The sequence below is a fragment of the Apis mellifera genome, linkage group LG4 (assembly GCF_003254395.2).
Source record: "Apis mellifera strain DH4 linkage group LG4, Amel_HAv3.1, whole genome shotgun sequence".
Classification (NCBI taxonomy): domain Eukaryota; kingdom Metazoa; phylum Arthropoda; class Insecta; order Hymenoptera; family Apidae; genus Apis; species Apis mellifera.
This window is the reverse complement of record NC_037641.1, coordinates 6,195,124-6,211,922: the sequence shown is the minus strand read 5'-3', so window position 1 is coordinate 6,211,922 and position 16,799 is coordinate 6,195,124. Positions and strand designations below refer to the sequence as shown.

General features: G+C 39.6%; 1 protein-coding gene and 1 non-coding gene across 7 annotated transcripts in view; one reads left to right on the top strand and one right to left on the bottom strand.

Moving 5' to 3' along the window:
• Window positions 1-16,799, top strand: part of LOC100576383 (mannosyl-oligosaccharide 1,2-alpha-mannosidase IA) — a 477,580-nt gene that overhangs the window by 241,530 nt on the left and 219,251 nt on the right. The gene's annotated exons all lie outside the window — the stretch shown is intronic.
• LOC113218753 lies at window positions 8,482-8,600 on the bottom strand. The gene has a single exon (XR_003304633.1). It is a non-coding gene; the product is annotated as a 5S ribosomal RNA (ribosomal RNA).

Sequence of the window (16,799 nt, the reverse complement as noted above, 5' to 3'; positions counted from 1 at the left end):
TGTCAGAAGAAATTGCTCGTCTTTTTTCGCTTAGTCGGCTAATTTCGGATACCCGCTCGAGCGAGTACTTCTCTCTCTTCAAGCTCGGCTAAAAGAAAAGTAACGGTGCACAGCTTCTTCATAATTAGTTTCGACGAACCATACTTCCTCGTGCGTGTGCGTGTGTATGTTTCTAGAAACATCAACCTCCGCGACAAAGTAGAAAACGGAAGCTCTCTCTCCTTCGATTTTGTAGGATTAGAATTTTCGATCGATCAGAGGTTTATTTTTTTTTTATTGGAAACTCGATCGATGGAACGAATGTATGTAGAAAACGCGTCAAGATCAAGGAATATTTTTCTTGCATTACATTATATATATATATCCAAAATCCAACGACACCATCTCTCGAACAACGTTCGAGCGCATTCCTCTTAATTGATTTTCCCTCGCCAAGAAACACAATGTTTGACCTCGAGTAAGGTGTTTCCAGAGAAAACACCGTCCCAATACCTCATCTAAACCTAGGTACACGCTGGTTCGATCGTCCAAGAAGCACGCGAACATGTACGTACCAAAGAAAAAAGCTCCACGAAGCAAAGAGATCGAAGTCTCCACAAAGCAAAAGATTCTTAGATCCTTGGTTCCTCCGTGTATCTTTTCTCGCCCTCCGAATAGTCGAATAAAGAAAGAAGAGAGAGAGAGGAGCGAGAGAATGGCGAAATTAAGAAAAAAATTCTTCTCCTTCTCCTCCTCTTCGGACGACCACCGATGACCGTGTATCCGGGTCGTGCGCCCGGAAAGATCGCAGATGTCGCATAATGAAGCCGTTACACCAAGGAGGACACCAAGAGTCCGAGCACGAGCCAACCACCTCCCTCCGCCTCTTCCTTCGATGCATGGGAAATGAGTATCCTTTCCATAGGGAACGGGGGAGGAAAAGGAAGAAACAGAGGTTTCGTTCCTTCCCTTGATTCTTGATTTTTCCATGAAAGTCCATCAAAAACTGTCGAGACATTTCTCAGAGAGAGAAATTATGCGATCGATTTCCGTTAGCCTGGATACGAATGTGTAGATTACTTCTTCCTTTTTTTTTTTGTGGTTTGATGGAGATTTGAATACAAGAAGAATTTAGAATTAAAACGTTTTGGGAATTGTGAATTTTGTCGAATTTCAAAGGTTTCGGATGTAAGGTGCTTTTTTTTAAAAAGAATATCGTGATATTTTCCAGAGATTGATTACATAGAATAACAATATTCTTGTTTTTCTTTGTTCCAGGTAAGGGACAATTAGACACGTTTTATCGAAGAGATGAGAATCGTTTTATGGTGAGTAGGTGAAAATTTTCAACATTTATTTCGTCACGCTTGGGATATAAAAAAAAGAGAAAAAGTTTGTAAAATATTCAAAGAGAAAAAAAAAAAAAAACTACGCAATCTGTGAATTCGTAATGTGAATGGTGAATCGATGTAAATTTAAGGGCTTGCCTGTTTACCCGAATACTTAACGAGTTCGTGTCAATGAATCTCCTCTCTTCTCGGTATCCTAGTCGGCAAATTCTTTGAGTCACCCGCATAAAAATGCTGACAATTAATTAGCGTCCAAACACGATAATGCAACGTGATTGTACCTCTAAACGAATTTCAGATAGAATTCCAAGTAAAGTCGTTGATTCTCTCCGTTGAATAATTTTTTTTTGTCTTTGATCCCTTTGATTTCCTCCGTGATGCGCTTTATTTAATCTCGAGAAATATCGTGATTTCTATTTGTTCGAGATTTGATTTTGATTAAAAATAATATATGAATATCGTTTTGTTTTCTATGATTCAATCGAGAAATTATTAATGAAATATTAATTCGAATATACGCATTAGCACATTATTATTATTTGGTTAAATATTTGTTTTTGATTTAACATATAATTTAAACTTTATTTGTCTAATTTTATGGAAAATTTATGCGGAATTAATACGAAATAGTAGCAAAATTTATATAGAAACTTATAAGATATCCGATTTACACGAATATTAAATGCATTATTCAAGTAATAATCATATAATTACAATTTCATGTGTTTTATCGAATAAACGATGCTCTCGCAATTACCATTTTAATAATCCCATGTAAATTAAAACGTAATTATTCTACGAATGTGGCTAATTAACCAACGATTTAAAATCCATCTATATCCCTGTTCGATATTCGTAATTTTTGTTATTGTTTTTGTTGTTCAAAACACGAAGAATTCCTTGCTTTTCGTTTCACATTATATTGCACCGACTTACTTCCATCTCTCTTCCATTAATCATCTTACGAAAGATCACACCCAATTATTCTCTACACAGAATGAAAACAAATTCCATTTCACTCCAATGAAATCCAATCGAAATTCTATCGATATTACATGACGTAACGATTTTTATAATAATTATAAAAAAGATCAGCAAAGAATGTTGCACATCGATTCCAAAAATTCTACATCCTCTTCCAAAATATACATCCTCTTCCGATATCCAGAAAGACGGATCTCGTTCGCGCTTTGCCCGAATAAGGTTGGCGAGACTTAACTTGGGCCGCGAGAACCAGCCTCGTCCTTGGCCAAATCGTCGTCGAGGTCATCCGTACGATCCTCCTCCTCCTCCTCCTCTCCTTTTGGTATCTGTCGGTGTTTCGGACGAGCCGGGTCCCCTTTCGTGGACCCAGCAGGCGACTCGGCCTGAACGAGAGGCGAACAAGCACCGACGATACATCACGCGACGACCACAAATCCCATCCGGCCCACTAAACGGACCGAACGAGAAGCAGCGGGACAACGGTCGACCTGGCCTTGTGCAACGAGAAAGAGAGAAAGAGAGAAAGAAAGAAAGAGGGGAGAGGGGTGACTATTCTCTCGTGTGTTTGAACACCCAGAGAGGACGAGAGCCACTGTATCAAAAGGACCGTGAAAACGTCGCCGCGGGACTAACTGATATTTATGAGAGTTTTACGCGACAACCTCTCTCTCTTCCCCATTCACGATCGCTTCGCTCAAATTTTCTTCCACGAGGTTTCGCGATATTTGATGCATTTGAAAAGTTTCAATTTCATAGTCGATCGTGATGAAGGTGGATTTAGTTAACGCAGCTTGCGTCAAAAGTTTAATGCCGTCTTATCTTTCTCGAATAATTTCCAATGTCGATGCGTTTTATATATTGTTTCTTGAGAAAGAAAATTCATAACTGAATCATCCCATTATCTGCTTGATAATCACGATGTATACGAATTCTTCGTTAGGGAATTATATAATAGATAACGAGTTTTTAAACAACTCGATTAATCTTTCCTTTCCTTTTAAAAAATTAAAAATCCCAATACAGCAACCGGCTCATCCTCGCCAAAACCGATCCAAGCATCAAAGTGGATCCATTTAAGACACGGCTAAGGCGAAGCCTTAGTCCCACTACTACGGTGGGTTCTCGAGCGTCGACCCGAGGCTTCCATGAAGCCAGAGAAAGAGAGAGAGAGAGAGAGAAGGGAAATAAAAAAAAAAGAAAAAAGAACCATAGACGAGGATGAAGAGGGCCAACGGGGGTTCCCTCTTAGGACGCGTCGGTCGCAAATCAGAAATGCGGCGCACGTCCAATGCTGGGGCCCGTTCGGTAGAGATATCTGGCCGGCATCTGCTCTCGAGTTCTCGTTCGGGACGTTGCTCGTGATCCTCCACGCCGCTCTAAAAATGCCCCGCTCGCTCCTCCCCTCCTCGCACCCGGAACCGTCTCTAACCGTTGCGTCTTACGCTCGAAAGCGTGTTAAACGATAAAAATATTCGTATTATTGGAGGAGAAGAGGAAGATTCCATTTCTAATCTCTCTTTGGCTGTACTTAGCCAAAACTTCACTAGTTTCAATTAAGCGTAATATAAAGTATTTGGACGTAGAAGAGATATATTCAAAATAGAGCAATTGCTGAATTTTTAATGCCGAATCTAATCCAATGCTATAATGTTCGTCGAACAGCAACAAAGATTCCAACGTGTAACGATATCTTCTCTGTTCGTTTCCGTATCGTCTACGATTAATCACGGGTTCTCAACTCGAATCCGTCCAACTCTTGCAAGTCTTTTTTTCAGAATTTTTTCAAAATTCTCGAACACAACATTTTACGAGCAAAATATTTCGATCACCAGCAATAATCGTATCTCGTTGCAGTGTGCACCAGGCATAAGATAAGATGAAACGGACGGAGGAAGAACGGATGTGTGTGTGTGTATGTGTTCGTTCGGCTTTTGTAACGTTTAGACGTATCCCTCGAAGAGAAAGATGGAGGCGTCCCGTTCTTCCCCCCCTGGGACTACAAATAGCTTGTCAGTTGGATCATAATAGGGACCCGGGGATCGCGAGATAATCTCACGCTGCGGAATATCTAGCCCCGTGTTGTGCCAAGTCGGGGACCGGATCCACCTTGTCGCTCGAGAATCGGGCTATCGAAGGGATTATTCGCGTGTTAGACGGTTTGAATTTGTTGGTTGTTGGCCGATGCCGAGAGATACGATTTAGTTTAATGTGGGAATCGCCCCGCGATTCGTCCTCGATTGCCCCAACGAGAATTTAATCCTTTACGGCCCCTATGTCCGAATATACACACATATTTTATTGTATCCCGATCCATTCTCTAATTTCGAGTTATTCGATCGAACAACGATTTTTTCTCTATTTTAATATTACATTTATCATATGTTCGGATAGGAATATTAAGTATTTTTTATATTGTAATTTAATCAAAAGTGGAATCTTAAGGATAAAACTTCTTTCCTGGTCCTTTTTTAGACTCCATAATTAAATGTATATAAAAAAGGAATTACTTACATTTTCTTTCGAAATAGGAGTCAAAATTCTTTCTCGCAAAGAATCGATAAACGGTTTAAAGGAAAGAAAAAAAGAAAAATTCATAGATATACAATCTCGGATTGAAATCTCGAGGCGAAAACCTAGGGGTTACCGAGTATTATCGTGGACAATCGCTGCGAATATTGAACTCCATAGGGGCGCTACTGTTCACTGGGGAAAGATGAAATCGCGGCAACAAAGCCGAAACCCTATTAAACGGCCACCACAGTTTAAATCACATTAGGATCGAGAACTACTACAGAGCTCGCGACCGATTCAATGATGGGTGTTGTTATTGCGAGTCGTAATCCGCTTTGAGTCGAATGGCTGTTTTCCAAATAGCGAAACTATCCCGGGTTGCATACTGTCGAAATCGATATAATAAGAATTTAATCTTTCGTAAATCGTTGAAACGTACACGTCCCAACTCTAATTAATGTCTGATAAGTTGGAGAGAATTTTTTTTTTTTTAAGAAAATTATAAAATAAATAATTCGTTCGACGAAACGAAATGGAATATCGATTATTAATTTTACATTTTATGAATGTAATTATATATACGAGTGGAAATATATTAATCGGGAATTCTGATTTGTGTAATGCGTCTAATTTATTTAGGATAATATAGGAAGGAATAAAGGGTGAAATATCGATTTTGACGACGGTATAAATTCAAACATAATTACCTTTCTTCAAATATTCAGAATGGGAGCATCGTCTCTATCGTTCTACGATTCACTTTATCGATTCACAGTCTTCCTACCGAGTTCGTTGATTAAAGAGTAATTGAATTATGAAAGGAATGAAATTTCATTGGAATCGATCTTGTACGTTCGGATTTACTCAAAAGGGAAAAATTGCTGTGTGTCTATTTACGCGAGGCAAAAATATGAATGAATAAATCGAGCAATAATCCGATGATAACTGTATAAATTTATCAAATAACGTTAAAGGAATAAATCAGACATCTGAAATCGATTAAAAAAAAAACAAGAAAAAGAAATAAAATTATTAGAATTAATTGTAAAACAAAATTTCGTTTCGTTAAATATTTACGAATATGAAAAAGTAACAGAAATTGTATCACAATTTCTATCTTTTAAATAATTCTGCAGTTGAAAATACGAAAATATAGAATAATTGGTCAATGAAAATTCTCTTCCAGGTTAAGTATCCCTCGTTATAGTTCACGAAAGAATGATTGGCCACAATGCTTTTTCAATTCTAATTCTTGCATCTTCGATTTTTCCATGAATACCAGAAATCCATGCTACCAATTATCCTTTGTATCCCCAGCGGTCCAATCCTTTTTCCAAAATCATTTTCTAACTTATTCTGGACATTTCTCGAGATTTCCTTCTCGTGGACACCGCCCTTCAGCAATACCTTCTTGGAGTACAAGTACACTGCTCTGAACGTAACGAGATTGGCTCTTGGAAAATTTCGATGGTAACGATTTGGAAAACCAAATTTGAACAGATCGACTCAAAGGGAACAATATCGAGAAAAAGATATCAATTAACCTAATTTTCGAACAGACAAATGTTGTCTCTCTCTCGCGCGATTAAACATTAACCCGTCGAAATTACCTGTCGAAAAACTGATCACGTTATTAATTAATACTAACGAGGGATACGCCATTACATCGGGCATTCGAGCTAAACGAATAAAATTCGAGAAGACGGGTCTCGAGGACGAAAGGAATATCGAACCAAGTGCATCGAAGCTTAATAACGATCCGAGCCTCGACGATCTTACGAGATAATCTCTCGTGGGATAATCTTACCGTGGGTCTTAGCGGTCGTCGATCGTTGGCATCGGCGAGGCAAAACGAAGGCGGAGGTTATGAGGGGCCTCTCCACGCTGCAGGAAGTCTAGAGACCTGATTGCCGTCGTGACCGATCCCCTTCGGGCCCGCCAACTTCCTGCTTCGGCCGCTCGAATTCTTTACGATCCTCCTCTTCCTCGCGATTGCGTGATCCTCTTTCTCGTTCCCAGGATAGGAAACGGTCCGGGGAAAATCAAAATTCTCTTTCTATTCTTGATAATTTTCTTAATATTATTAACTTCGAATGTGAAAACTTGTGTTTAAAAATATTTTTCTGTGCGAAGATACGAGCGTAAATTTGTCACAAATTCTTCTGAAAGGACTTTTCTGAAATTGGGAAATTTTTCTTTTCCTTTTATCGGATAAAAATTGGACGAGAAAAATCGTATTCTTTAAAAATTGTTCGTTCAAACTCTCTCTCTTCTTTAAGGGTATCTTGTGATTCTCCAATCATCGGACAATTAGAATAAAATTCGAGGAAATTTCTTTAATGAACGTTCACGAGTTATTTAAGCCCCTTAACGAAGGGGATGATTATGGAGGCTCGAGAAACAGTTTGATTTAACCAACGAGGGAAATAAGTGTAATTGGTAGCCGCGGCTCGAACGAGGGCGCAATTTTTGCACCTTTTCATTCTTCTACTCGTCACGAGCCATTTATTTCGTCGTTAACATGATTGCCTTTAAATGAAAAGTCGATGGATCTAGTCACGCTCGGTCATATTCAATCTTTCGAAAACGAACTTTATGATCGTTTCGCGATCGAAAAGAATTCAATCTCGAATCATTATACCTTTCACCCGATCTCTGTGTTCATTCCTTTTAATTCTGACAATCCTTACCACCACTTTTTACAGAAAATAACAGAATACATATTTTGAATCTCTCAAGAGATAAATATTAGTCGATCGTTTTTCAAATCGTAACATTTCAATATCCACAAATACCTTCTCGTAAAAGATTGAAAAAACGTTCATCAAAGACAAAGCTGCATTAATTTTCCTATTTTCTTTTTATCGCAAATTCCACCAACGAATACAACTAAGAAAATTCTTCCTCTCACGATAAATTGCAATTTATCTTCGGCGAGGGGCGCACGCGTTCATTCCCCAAGAAAGAGAGAACGTTTCCTCTTTCACGGTCCCAAAAGACACAGCGATACCACTCGTCGATACGTAAGCCCGGTAATGACATCACAAAGCGGCGAATTCGAAATTCGATTATCATATCTCGATCGTGGATCGACTCGCGGCCTTGACAGGGGTTCACTCTCTCTCTCTCCTCCGCGGCGACGTATCACGCGAGAATCTAAATCGAAAATCGGCACGCCCCCGCGACAAATGTCCGACGAAGATCGGGGACGTGAGCCGCCTAATTTATAGCCACGAATTTTTCTTCCTCGGTAGGCGGGGCTGTCGTTCAAATTGCCCGCCATTTGTCTTTCCAAGCGTCAGAATTCCCCTATACCCCCGAATCGAGAGAATCCCCTCGTAATCGATTTCGCCTCGATTTCGCGCGGGATATATGATTATGGTTCCGTGTTAAGTGTTTTCGAAATTCTAGACGATTTTTTTTTTATCGATTACTCACGCGTCTTATCGAATGTTTGTAACTCTGGTGGAAGAATTTGATTTAAACTTGGGATTTTTAGAGGAATTTGTGATAAGTTTCGAGACTTTTTATATCGTTTTTGAGAATTGCACAAAATGTGAAAAGATAATCGAAATACATGGACACTTATAGAATTTTTATTGTAATTAAGTGTCAATTTCAAATTAATGCTAGATTATAACAAATAAAAGAGAGAAAAAACCAACAACACACGGTGTTCCCAAGCGGTCACCCATCCAAGTACTAACCGTGCCCAACGTAGCTTGACTTTGGTGATCGAACGAGAACCAGTAGTTCCTACGTGGTATGGTCGTTGGTTGAAAACGATAGTTCTATTATCGATATACTAGATACAAAAAATAATTTAAACAATGTAAATATAAATTGTTGCAATTTCTCCATACTTTTATCGACGACCTCGATTCCTGTGACGGTTAATCAATCCACTATCATAAATCCATATCCGTTTGAATGACAAAAAAAAAAAAGTCTTGAATTTCAAAGCAAAAACCTATTACTGCCAACAAATGCTTCAACTTCTCAGAAATCTCTGTCGTCAGATAATCGTGATCTATTCGTTTCTGAGCCGACTCACAAACGTTACATTCCCTACATCCGCGTGTCGGTATTTACATAAATCATGACGTCGTTGCAGTTTTCCACTGTTGGAAAATACGCGTTGATCCCTTTTACGGTAAGTACCGCTATATTTCCTCGGTGAAACGTCACGGAAGTTGAACGTATAGAAAGAATATTTTTCGACCCATCACGAAAATGCTTAACCGAGGATTTTTCCATCCCTTTGTTTTTCCCTCGCTATTTTTTCCTTCTTTTTTTTTCCATGCTTTCAATTCCATTGGACGATGATGAGATCAATTGTGTCTTCGAGCAATCTGTAGGAATAATCTAATGTTAGAAATTTTTTTCGATCGAACATCGAAATGGAATTTGAATTTCTTTTTTTTTTATCGGGAAGTAAAATTTTTTCATTTTAAGAAAATTTGTTCGAGTTCGCGATTACTTTCTGAGAAAATAAAAATTTTAATATAGAAAGTGTGAAATAGAAAAAAGGTTTCTTCTTCTTTTTTTTCTTTCTCCCTCTCTCTTTTTTCAATTCCAGTTTCCAGCAATCCAGGGGGGATCGAGTAACGAAAGTAAAAATTTTAATATAACAGGTTACGTTTTTCGAAACAGAAAAATTGCTTAATTCAACATTTTACATTTATACTCTCGATACATGATCGAACAATTTCAATTTCTTTTCTTTTTTTTTTTTTTTTACACACTTTCATCCTCGATTCTATTAACTATTCAATTTCAAAGAATTTTACATGCAAAATTGCAAAATTAGCAAAGATATTCGCATCTTTAAATTGCTTTGTTTCCACCTCGATAGGACAATTTTCCAACCTCTTTCTACCTTCTTCTCTCTCGTGGATCCCGTTGTCTCTATGTTCACAGCTTAATTACACGAGCGGATAGAAAAATGCTCGAGTCTAAAACTGAAACGAGTGTTTTGCGTCGGTTTTTCGATCCTCTGAACGTTATCGTACAAGTGGTCTCGAATCGAAGCTTTACAAAACAAAAAAAAAAAAAAAAAAAAACGAGAGAACACGTTTGTCCGGATTAAAATCTGGCTCGTTAATACGTTCAACCCTTCCTTTCCCTTTTTTCTATTTTTTCTTCTTTTTTTTTAAATTTTTACATTTAATTTGAATCGGTGAAAATTGTTGACGTAATTTCGTTCGAAGAATAAATTACACCGCTTTCGAAACGCTCGCTCGTTTAAGGCTTTAGATCAGCCCAACGATTCGTTCGAAACGATTAAAAGGACGCGAGGGCAGCTTTGATATCTCGACAGAGCGTGGAGGATGAGTTTCAATCGTCCTAGATTTTTAATTAACAAGGCCTCTCTCTCTCTCTCATCCTCGTCTCACTTTGCACGCCATTTCCGGCCAGAATCCTTTTCCCGCTCAAACGGAACTAAAGTAATACTTCTTCTTTCTCACCTTTTCCATTCATAAAGCATTTTCGAAAAATAAATTTCGAGGAGAATGAAAAAAAAATCAATATCGCATAATATTTTCAATGATACCGATTCTAAAAATAATCGAACGTCGAAAATAAAATTCCAAACCTACAACAAAAAAACTCTACCATAAAGTTTTCTGAAAAACACAGCCAGAAAACTTTAGCTCGAATCCAATACAATTTCCACACTTTTCAAAAGAATCTGCCCCCCTCCTCCATCCCTTCTATATACAACTCACGATCGGGGTATAACCCGTGTCGTTCACGGAAGCGAGAGCATCGGCGGTCGAATCGAGTCGAGGAATTCCCAGCGTCGATAAAGGAACAAAACCACGTAGTGAGTAATACTCTCCCTCTCAGAAGAAGAAGAAGAAGAAGAAGAAGAAGAAGAAGAAGAAGAAGAGGAAGAAGAAGAGTAGAGAGAAGTTGGCGAGTACCCACGTCGTCGAGCAAAGTCTGACGCTCCTGCTGAGTGACTGACAACGTGTTCCTTCTTTCCTGTCCCTTCTTTCGCCGTTTCTTTCTCCTCCTCTTCCTCCTTCCTTTCCAGGCTATCCCTCCCTCTCTCCTTCCCTCATACATCGACAGAGGTATATCTCTCCTCCACACACGAATCACGGAATCGCGATTCAGTCGTTTTTACCAGGTTGGTTGGTTGGTTGGTTGGTCGGTCGACTGTCTTCATCCGTTCGTCCGCTGTTCAATATGCCGGCAGACTCGCTTATTTAGGGCCGACCATAAAGGAACAATGATGTCGTACTTTGTCAACGGGCGGCGGGTCCGCTTAATTGAGTCGAATCTCGGAAGGCGTTCGTGCTTTTTTGTCATCTCGCATGGCGCTTCGTATACGCATCCTCCTCTTTTCCCTCTATCTTTCTATCCTTTCCTCTTCGTTTAGACAGAGAGAGGGTTGCACTCTCCCCTCCCCTTGCAACTTTTGGAGTGTCTTTTTTCTTTTTCTTTTTTACGATGGAGGAAGATCGAAGAAGAAGGAGGAGAAAAGGTGTCGGGCGAAGCATGTCGATTTTTTTTTTATTTTTTTCGATTCTTCCTTTGACGAGTGGAGGATAAGGTTGTTTGGAATTGGTTGGGGAGTAGTGCTATAACGGAGGCCGATTGGTTTAAGGGGAACGTTGCGCGAGCACTGAATGGAACGAGCATTCGTTTATTTGTTCGAAGCTGAAAACGTGAATATTAGGAATTTATATTACTCTCAAGGAATGAATAATTTAGCTCGTGTAATTAATTTTTTGCAAAATTTCTTCTTTAACTCTTCTCCATTCATTGTTCAAACGCGTTAAAATAAAACATAACGATATATTAGAAATGTGAATATTCTATCTATTCGAAAACTAGAGATATTTAATTTCCAAGTTAATTTAAATAACATCGATAAAGGAAAAATCTAGAAAATTGTAGAAAATATTTCTATCACATTCTCGATCTTCCAAGGATCTGTCCATAGCCTTTCCGATTCGATTGTTCGATTCTTCGAGTAATCACGACGGCGTCGAAAGACAGGAGAGTCCACCATACAGATCGAATTGGATCCTAAGCAACGTGTAACAACATCGATTCCTCTTCGTTCGTATCGAGGAATCGTGCTCGTGTCCTCTTGGAATAAAAAAAAGAAAAAAGAAAGGGAGAGGGAAATCGATGGACGCGCGGAGAGAGGAGGGTCGGTGAATCGAACACGTTGTTGATTCACGTTTCTCCGTTCGTTTCGAGGTATGTGGGGCACACTCGTTCCGATTTGATTGTTCATCCTGGCGGGAATTCGTGCGGAGTTGGATTTCGTCGGCGAACCAATTGATTCGTAATTGTTCGACGTCTGTTCGACATCCGTTTTTCAACGAATTCCTCGCGCCTTTTCTTGAAGCGATTCTTCGATCGTCGTTCGATTTTTCGTACGGTCAAATAGAGTGAAAATTGATACATATATATATCGATTGAGCACAGCGCTTGGATTTCTCTACTTCTTGATTTTTATTCTTGTCTTTTTTCGAACGAATATGATTCAAATCTTCTGATTTTACCTATTTTTTGAACTATATCAAAATTATTAAACAACTTAAACTTGCTTTTATTCCAACTACTTAAAAAAAATAATATTAAAATTTCATCTCCAATAATATTCCATTCATAGAGCAACAAAAAAATACATCATTGATAAAGCAACGTCGTCTAAGAGGATCAGAATCAAAGATCGTTTCGTTCCACGAAAAACCTTCTCCCTTTCCACCTTTTAAAAAAAAGTTTTCCTTCGCGAGTTGGAGAGATCGAAGCTGCGGAACTAATTTAATCTCGCTTCCGGCCAACTATCGCGTTGTATCGTTGTAAATACAATTCCGCCTGTTCGAGAACGTAATTGTTCGATCGCAGGAATAACTTTTCGAGATATTCGAAGCGTGGAATAAATCGTCAGAAGCCGAGATAGGAAAGTCGAGAACAAGCTCGTATTCGCGATCGATAATCGAAATTGGATTTGGGAAACGAAATTTTTCTTTTTTAAAATCGAAAAATAGAAAGAATCGTGAAAAATATTTTCGTGGTTTTTTTCTGATCTATCCAATTTGTCAATCTCTATTAAAGGATAACAGGAGAATTGATATTTTTTTCTATATAAGTAGCTTGTTTTACAATTTAAAGAATTTATTATTTCTTCATTTCAATAATTCCTCGTTCCGTTTCTCCAGATTTCTTCTTCTTCGTCTTCATCAAAAAGCAAAATTCTATTTCAATCTGAATAACCGGGCATAATAAGTATTTATTCATCCATTTCGTATTTTTTTCAATTTACCTCGCACGTCTGTCATTTTCTTCTCGTTAAATTTATTTAATTAATTACTACGGATCAAATTACTCTCGTCATCCCCCTTGTGCAGCAATTTTTAATCGAATCAATAACACTGGATGGAAAGATTTGGTATTCCTCGATGCGAATACATTTGTTCAATCGGAATCGGCCACGGATGGATGGAGATCGATCGTGCTCTCTGTATTCGTCTTAGGGACGAATTGATGATGGAAATTTAGCTCGTGTCCGGTTCTGGGATCGTTGAACCGATTTTGAATGGGTGAATTGCGCAGAACAATTAATCGTGCAACTATCCACCGGACAATAACAGATTAATTTTAAAAATTAAAAAATATCCTGCTAAATTATACGTTATCTTTGCTTACATTTTCTCATTATCTCTTGAATTCTACAGAGGGGAAAGTAAGGAATTCTTGGAGCTACGACGGAATCTTGCTCGCATCGTCAGGAAACGAACGTTTTCGCGGTCGACGTGAGTTGGCGGTAATTAAATATCGGTCCTCATAGCGGTGTGTTGCTCGTTACCCGTCACTGTTTGCCAGGAAATCCCAGTTGCCGATGACTTTGTCCATCCACGGTGCACCGCGTCGATGTGTGTACCGATTTACGTTCCAACGGGCCGATTCTGACCCGATCGATCGATATTTTGCCCCGAGTCACCGCCACCTGGGGACAACCATTGTTCCTTCCGTTCCCTCACACGCATTTTACCTTCTTCCTTTCCACATCTTCCTTAAATTTATCCACTTATTCTTCCTTTTATTTCTTTCCTATATTTCTTTCCTTTCAGATTTCAGAAAAACAGCTTCGTTCGAGTTTTAAAAGTTTTGCTACAAAACTGATACCAATGATAATTCATATATTTAGATCGGATCAAATTATTTGTGCAATCCAATTGTTATACTCTAATCGAGAAATATAACTATTTTAAATTTTGTTTACATGAAACGGAACACGGAAAAGCGGAGAAAAGAGTCGGGGAAAGAGGATCCGAAGCTAAAAATCCCGGTTGTTCCTTTTCATTCAGACTCCACCATTCGTGATCGTGATCTCCACTCCGTGTAAAAATAAACTCGTAAATCTTCGTTTTCACACGTACACGCCACGCTCGATATTCAACGGCTGCCACTCGTCGATCTCGATTTCCGACGATGGAGTTTGTTTTCATCCACGTCCCCCCTCCCCCGTGCCAAAAATAATAATTTACTGCACAGTCACTGCGCTCTCCACTACGATTACGCTCCACCCGAGTAATTTTTATTTCCATTATGTTTCTCCTACGTTTCTCTCTCTCTCTCCTCTTCTTTTGAAACGACGTGAACACCAACTACGATAATTCCTATATGCGCGTAATTTTTACTTTACCCACCCTATATAAAGATAAAAGTTGTCGTTTCAGAGTATATTCGAGATATTTCGATATTATTTTTATCGACACGATATATTTCGAATTACCGCGTAAAAACTGTTAATAAACTGCGTCTAAACATTGTAAAACAGTGTGAAAATGAAGGAAAGGGAGGCTTACGAGGCGCCACGATCAACGTAAAACGCGTTACACGATCTTTAAAAGGAGCAGCGGCTTGTAATACCGATCAATATTCAATTATCGGTGCTCGCTAAGCAAGCCAAGGATCGTTTGTTACGTACACGGCTGTGCTATTTCATGGTGTTATTTCTGCGGCGCGTAGATAATTCCTGATCTGGAAACGGAGTCGATTAGCAGTTGCTCAACGTTTATCACGTTTTCCACGTTCGATTCTTTCTCTTTTTTTTCTTTTATTTATCCCTTCGAGGTAATTTCTTCCTTTTCTTCGTGGAAACTTTCAAATTCATTTGTATCAAGCGAATGTATCTCCCCGACGATGTTCATCGGATCATTTCTCGAAACAATGAATCGTGAACTGTCTGCGCAAGAATAAGAATTAAAGATTCAATCCGTGCAATTTCGAAATCCATTTCAATCATTCAATACGAGTTTTCGATTCGTCGAAAAAGAAAGGAGAAAAAAAGGACTCGTCGTATAGATTCACCCGTCGAAAGGAAGAGATTAAGCTTTTCCTCTCTCGTTATCGACAGGTTTTCGAGGAAGTGGGAGTCATTGTTCAACCCCGCTCGTTAGTTTCGTCGAATTGAAATAGTCTCTTTGAAGACTGGTTATTCCACAATTTCGTATCTGAACGATCTTTCATCAACCGAAGGCACGTACTCCTCGAAATTACCCTTAATAACATCCCTAAATTCGGGTCATCGAAAACTCCCCAATGTTCTCGCGTTAACGCGAAAATTTTCTCGCCATTTTTAGCTTCCTTCCTTTCCTCGAAAAAAAAAAAAGAGGAAAAAAGCGAGGAAACGAAGATGAAAACGAAGGTTGGTCCTCGACTCGGGGCGAGAAGTTTCGAGGCGAGGCAACGAGGCATTTTAATTGGCGCCGCGGTAGGATTAGGCAGTTGGACAGATTTAGGGTAGTTAAGGTTGAAGTTGCACAGAGTCAGCTTTGCGGGTTTTAATGGAATGATGGAAGCGGTACTTGTATTATGGGCATTGTTTATAATTGATGTCGAGCATCGTTTTAACTGCTGTTGCAACAAGCCAGGCGCTTAGGTAGCAAGCTCTTCCCGATTTGGATTCGGCCATTAGTTCGTTACTGTTACCAGTTATTCGAACGTTTGATTCGTGTTCTAGTAGTTGGAGAGATCGATGGATCTTTCGTTATTTGAATCAGCTGTTTTAAAAAGAAAACTTCGTCTCGCCAAAAAATCATTTCTCCGCTTTGAGAAACTCGAGAAATACTCAACGGAGGATGAACAATTACTTTCCGGGCAAAAAAGTCCCCAGACTTAAGTAAAAACTCATCCATCGAAAGATCCATCACCAGTTTTTCTTCGTCGAAAGAATAATTCCTCCATTTCGAAAGATAGGAGTCGAAAGGAAGGGATAAAAGGAGAGATGGAGAAAAAAAAGGAGAGGAAAGTCGGAGGGTAAGCAAACAAGCGAGACCAGTCGTCGGTCGAAAAGCGAAGGAAGATCCTCCCCCGCCCTCGATGATGTCGAGTTGTTGTTAGGCGAACGACCGAGGCGCGCACGAGTGGCGAAGAAGCCGCGATTCGAATCGTTGCACACTTGGCGACCGCAGACACGCCGTGTGTTCCGTCTGACCACTCGTGAATCCACTTTAACTTTTTAACGAGGATTTGAAGAAGGACGTGGGCGGTGGCTTGGGGCCGGAAACCGGGCGAGAGAGAACGAGGGAGAGAGAGAGAAGAGGGCGAGGGATCGTCCCATTTCTCGCCTGTTTCCACCCTTCCTCTCCCTTTTCCTCCTCCTCCTCCCCCTCCTCCTGGCCTTCTCTAGCCACGGCGACCGATTTTATGAATTTTCATTTCGACGTCTTTGTCCTCGAGAGCGGCGGTCAATCACGGTCGACAAAATCAACGGGCGGAATGAGAAACCGCGACGAATGGAATGGCTCTAACGAATGGGCTTGTTGCACCGTGACACGTTCAGCGGGCAACGTTTATTCCCTCTCTCTTTCTCGGTTTCCTTTTTATTTCTTTCCGCCTTCCCTTCCTTCCTTTATCTTTTTTCTTCCCTCGCCCTTCTTTTTCTTCCTCTTTTTCGCGGTGGTTTATTCACTGGATTCTGTTTCCTTTCCGTCCTTCCTCTTT